The following is a 6,900-nucleotide window of genomic DNA, read 5'->3' on the forward strand; positions in this document are numbered from 1 at the left end:
GGGAAATACTAATATACCATTGGTGGAATATAAATTAGTATAGCCATTACCAAAAAGAGCATGGACATTCTTCAAAACAGAACTGAAATGAACTATAATATAATCCAGTAATTACACCTCTGTATATCCAAAGGATAGGAAATCAGTAGGTTACAAAGATATATGTACTCCGTTTACATTATTCATAGTAGCCAAGGCATGTGTACTCCGTTTACTACAGCATTATTCGTAGTGGCCAAGGCATGGAATCAACCTAAGTGTCTACCAACAGATGCATGAATAAAGAAAATATGGGCCAGGCATGGTAGCGCATCCTTGTAATCCCAGCATTTGGGAAGCTCGACAGAAGGATTGCCGTTCATAGAGAGCCTCAGCTACTTAGTGAGGCTCTTTGTAACTCAGTGAGACCCTGTTTCAAAATAAAGAATAAAAAATAGGTCTGGTGTAGCTTGGAGGTAGAATGCCCCTGGGTTCCATCTCTAGTTCCAAATAAATAAATAAATAAAATATGGTATGTATTCACAATTGAATATTATTTGGACATAAAAAAGAACGAAATCCTCTCATTTGTGGCAACATGGAGGAAGACATTAAATAAAGTTAAGTCAGGTAAAGAAAGACAAACATCACATGTTCTCATTGATACATGGAAAATAAAAAAGTTGATCTCATAGAAGTAGATTGAATATTGATGGGGAGAAGAGATTAGAAATTTAAGAACAAAAGAATAAGTTTATAAAATAAATAGATAAGAGAATGAGAGAGGATAAAGTAATAGAATTACTGGATAAGCAAAGGCCCACTGGAAATAAGAATTAATGATTTTAATGTGAAACCAGGACTATGTATTTTCCTCCATAGTGTAGCAACAGGGAGACAGATGGCCACAGGTGTGAGAACTAAGATGAAGAATATAATAACTAGAGAAGAGACAGTCAAGAACGTCAAGATATTGGAAGGATCATGTGTTAGAATATTAAAATCACTAAGAATTATGATAGTGTACTGCAAAGGATGACAGTGAGCCAGAAGCTTAAAAGCCTCACAGAATGTGGAATGACACAATCTTGTTAGATGACTGCTGCAAGGAGTGGCACCTAGTATAATCTGTTAGCATGAGATTCAAAGTTGAGCAGTTTGTTTGTTTGTTTTTGGTGGTACTGGGATTCCTGGAATCCCTTCTACCTCCGGGCTACACTCCCAGACCTATTTTATATATTTTTTTATTTGGAAACAGGGTCTCTTAAGCCAGCGAGGCTGGCTCCGAACCAGCGCGATCCTCCTGTCTCCACCTCCCAAGCGCAGGGATTACAAGCGTTCGCCACCACGCCCGGCCAAAGTTGAGCAGTTTTAAGGAGGTAGATGAAGCAGTAAAGAATAATGAGGACATCTACCCCACAACATCAAATGCAAACCACAATAAGTACCCACAAAAGTATTTTTACTCATATGTAACTTTTAAGTTTTATATTATCCAATCAGTAATAGCAACAGAAAAGTTCTAACCAGATCTAAGTAAATGGAAAAATATATCATCTTCATATATGAAAGGACTCAATATTGTAAACATGTTAATTCTTTCCAAGTTGATCTACTGAATCTCAATTAAAATCTTAAAGGTTTTTATATGTTTTTTTTTTTTTTTTTTTTGCGGGTCTGGGATGGAACCCAGGGGCATTTGACCTCTGAGCTATACCCCCTGCCCTATTTTTTTTATTCTTTATTTTGAAACCGGGTCTCACTGAGTTGCAGAGGGCCTCACTAAGTAGCTGAGGCTGTCTGCAAACCACGATCCTCCAAGTCTCAGCCTCTCGAATGCTGGGATTACAAGCGTGCACCACCACGCCCAGCTCTTATGTTTATTTTTGTGGCACTTGACAAGCAAGTTCTAAAATTTATATACAGGTACAAAGAACCAAAAGGAGTCACACAAAAAAATGAGATGGGAGGACTTACTGTATTAGATATTAAGCTATACTAATTATAACTAGTATTTACACTATTAAGTGTGGAAATGGCACATAAACAGGTGAATGGAACAAAAGAACACAATAAAAGGCCTTTTTTTACTTTCTAGACTTGTGTACACATGGACCTTAGCTATGACATTGATGTCAACGCAAATCAAGGAAAAGGAATAATCCAAATAGGAATATACTTTATGAATCAAATCACTTATTTCAATGTGTATTAGCCCATATAGATCTATCACATTGTTTTTAGGAAAATGCATATAGTATTTGGGGGTGGAAGATAGCCCAGATTTTGGGTTATTATATAGTATTTGGGGGTGGCATATAGTATTTGGGGGTGGAAGATAACCCAATCTTTTATTTTTGGTGGTACTGGGGTTCCTGGAAGCCCTTCTACCTCTGGGCTACACACCCAGACCTATTTAAAATTTTTTATTTATTTGGAAACAGGGTCTCTTAAGCCAGCGGTGCTGACTACAAACCTGCGCGATTCTCCTGTCTCTGCCTCCCAAGTGTGGGGATTACAAGCGTGCGCCACCAGCCTGGCTACTACATTAATCTTTACATCATTTTTTCCTTTTTCTGGTACTGAGGATGGAACCCAAGGTCATTCTACCTCTGGGCTACTCTGCTCTCTCTAGCTCCTTTTTTTTTTTTTTTTTTTTTTTTGGTGGCACTGGGGTTCCTGGAAGTCCTTCTACCTCCGGGCTACACTCTAAGACCTATTTTATACTTTTTTATTTTTGGAAACAGGGTCTCTTAAACAAGCTAGGCTGGCTTCGAACTTGCGCAATCCTCCCGTCTCCACCTCCCAAGCGTGGGGATTACAAGCCTGCGCCACCACGCACGGCTTTAGCCCTTTTTAAAAAAAAAAAAAAAAACAAAAAAAAAAACTTTTTTTATTTAGAAACAGGGTCTTACTAAGTTACTGAGAGCCTCACTAAGTTTCTGAGTCTGGCTATGACTCTCCATATTCCTGTCTTAGCCTCCCAAAAACTGGGATTACAAGTGTGCACCATCATGCCCAGCTTTACACCATTTCCCTCCCCTTTGAAAACATCCCAAAGCAGGAATCATTAAAAACAAAACAAATAGAAAAAAAACATATAAATTTTTTAATGATGTGTGTGACAGTGGGGATTTAACCCAGGGGACTTCTACCTCCAAGCTATGTCCTCAGCCCTATTTTATTTTTATTTGGAAACAGGATCTCACTAGGTTGATAAGAGTCTCACTACTTGCTGAGGATATCCTCAAACTTGCTATCATACTGTCTCAGCCTCCATGCCCAGGCCTAAATTTTTTTTGTTAATCTTACAATGCAAAAGGTGTAAGCACAGTAGGTAATATCTCTAATCAAAGATATCAATGAAATTAAAACTTAAAATGCACAAACTTAAGAATGATTATTTTTGCTGGGCATGGTGGCACATGCTTGTAATCCCAGTATTCAGGAGGCTGAGACTGGAGGATCACGGTTTGTGGACAGACTCAGCTACTTAGTGAGACCTTCTGCAACTCACTGAGACCCGATTTCAAAATAAAGAATAAAAAAATAAGGCAGGGGGTGTAGCTCAGAGGTTGATTGCCCCTGGGTTCCATCTCCAGACCTGAAAAAAAAAAAAAAAAAAGAATAATTATTTTGATATATATGGCAAGCCAAGACCTAATTTCCTTAATATATGAGTGTCTATAAATTAATAAGAAAAAAACCCCCAACAACCCACCATTTTTTATGATAGAAGACCTTTATTTTTATTTCAAATTTCTATATTTATTTGTTTTTTTTTTATTTTTATCGAACATAAATGGTATACATTTAAACTATACTTGATGCCCGCTCCCCCCTCCCACCACAACCCACCATTTAAAAAAACCCAGAAAACTAAAAGCATGACTACCATAAAAGTTAGGACATCAATTATTTTGGAAGGGAGGGAAAGGCTGATTGAATGGGTGACATATGGAGAACTTCCAAAGTGATTATCAAAGTATTATTTCTCAATTTACATGATGGTAAAGGTATTCACCTTACAATAATTTTATGATTGTTTTGTGTCTGATTTTATTTTATAGTAAAAATGTAAATAAAAAATACTAATAAAGTTGACAAAAATGCAAATGGAAAATTCAAAGAAATGTAACAAATAACATTATTACTATTATTATCATCATTACTATTATTATTATTATTGTGATAATGGTAACTGAACCCAGGAGCATTCTATCTCTGAGCTATGCCCTTAGCCCTATTTTTTTTTTTTTTAACTTTAAAACAGGATCTCACTAAGTTATGGGGGGCTTTGCTAAGTTCTGAGGCTGGCTGTGAACCTGTGATCCATCTATTTCAGCCTCCCAAATACTGGGATTATAAGTATGTACCATCATGGCTAACAAATAACTTTTAAATATAGAAAAAAAATATTCTTTACCTCATATGTAATTTATAAAAATATAAATTAAAAACTGTTAGTTTTCATTCAAACCAGAAATAACACAAAACTTAATAAGAAACAATACTGGCAAGCATGTAGAACAAGGGTCATGCACAGTGAGTGGAACAACACTTGTAGCATCATAATATCCATCAAAAATTTAAATGTATTTATCTTTTGACCCAGAAATTCTACTCCAAAGAGCAGTCCTGCAGATAGATATATTTGAATAAGTCTATATAGGTATGCCTATATTATCTATGAAATACACACACACACATAAAGGTGTGAACCATACTGTCTAGGTTTAAATCCCATCTTTGTGTTTAAATACACACACACACACACACACATAAAGGTGTGAACTGTCTAGGTTTAAATCCCATCTTTGTGTTTAAACACACACAGACACACACACACACACACACAAATAAAGGTGTAAACCAAACTGTCTAGGTTTAAATCCCATCTTTGTGTTTAAATACACACACACACACACACACACACACACACACACACACACAGGTGTAAACCAAACTGTCTAGGTTTAAATCCCATCTTTGATACTTACAAGCTGTAGGACCTTGAACAAGTCACTTAAGCTTTCTGTGCCTCAGTTTGTTTCCTTATCTGTAAAATGAACATAATAAATATTACTTATTAATACAATTAAATGAATCAGTATACATAAAGCTCTGAGATCCTACCCAGCATATAAAGAGTGATGTAAGATATACTTTAACTTTACAAAGCCCAAACTAGTTATGAATATTTTTTAAATATTTTTAAGCAAAAAAATCAAACATTAAATGTTTTAAATATACCTTAGAAAGTGCAAATTGACTTTTCCTCACTTTGTAAAATTCTGATCATTAAAATATTTTTATTACTTTTTGCAACAGTGATGCAAAACTGTGTATGAAGGAAGGATAGCCAACAAATGAGAGGGCTCGGCAATTCATTATAGTATTAGAGTAGCTATCTTTCTAGAAAGAGAAGTCAGCTTTTAACACTATGTTATACCAACCTGAAAAAAATCATACTTTTACTAATTTAGAAAAGATTAGTATACACGACAAAGTATTCATCTAAGTTGTATTCATTTACTCAACAAAATGTTCTTAATTATGGCATTGGTCAGACACTGTGGCTATATTGCTATGTAGGTGAAAAAAGTCTTTGCCCTTACGGAGTTTACATTCTCATGAAGGAGAGACAATATAAAAAAAATGCACAACTAAATTAATGATATAATTTCAGGTAACTAGAAGTGCTGCAAAGTGGTAAACTAACAACACAGGTTGCAGGCGATTTCAGATTTCAGGATAGCAAATGAAGGCTAGAGAAACTTACCTGGAAGCATGAAAACATTAGTACATAATAATGCCTCATAAACATTAACCAGCCCCCTACCATTATCATGGCCATTTTCACCCTCATTAGTACTGCCATGGACTCTGAAAGATGAGCTGGAAAGGTAAAAGCCAGATTGCTCTGGAGATGCTATCAAGGCATAAGAACATACACCAGAGGCAAGAGTGGGCAAGGTAGATTGTGTGACACAAAAGAAAGTTGTCTAATTAGAACAGAAAGTGGAGGGGGGAAATGAGACTTGTTAGGTAGAGTGAGTCAAATAATGGCAGCCTTTGAAATTAAAACAAACTTTCAAAGTGTTTTTCTGTTTTAAAGTGCAATTCCTTTCCTGCAGAGAAGTCTGTCCTTGGTATCTACCTCAAGGTAAAAATAAAATAGACATCCCTCTGGTTTGAAATAAGTAACTACCAGGCTTTTGAAAGCACTGTTAAAATTGCTTTTTTTTGGGGGGGGGGGCGGGATGAAGAGTCCTTCTAGCGGTCGTATTAAGAGATTAAATTGGGAGAAGAAAGAGATTAAGATAGTAAAATTTATGGGAATATTGTTTTGTTTTTTTTGTATAGAATCTAGGTGCAGTCAACCTCTGAGCTACACTCCCAGCTCTATTTATTTTGAAACAGGGTCTAAGTTTCTGAGAGCATCGTTAAATTGCTGAGGCTGGCCTCGAAACTGCGATTCTACGTTCTCACCCTCCCAAATACTGGGATTACAAGGCGTGCACCACCAAACCAGGCTTATGTTGTTTTTAACCACAAAAATAAACTGTGAGGGCTTGTGTTGGACACGAGAGAGACACAGAGTGCCTGTGAAGTCCGTCAGACTGCAGCGACCAAAGCCAAAGCAAGGTGTCCAGAGAGCCACCTCGGGTTACTAGACCGCTGGGGGTCTCCCCCACCCACCTTGGACCCCGCCCCGGAAACAGTTACGGTACCCGCCAGCATCCACAGAGAGGAGAATAAAGAAACTTGAGCGTTTGAAGTATATGATGGGTAGCATATCTGTCCCTTCCAGCTACATCCTTCCGCGCGGGAATCGACGATCTGGACTCCAGGCGCGGCCGGACGCCGAGAACCCTCCTTGACGGTACAGAACCCGCCTCTGGGGCTGGAGCTGCAGAT

This window comes from Muscardinus avellanarius (genome assembly GCF_963383645.1).
Source record: "Muscardinus avellanarius genome assembly, chromosome: 1".
Classification (NCBI taxonomy): Eukaryota; Metazoa; Chordata; class Mammalia; order Rodentia; family Gliridae; genus Muscardinus; species Muscardinus avellanarius.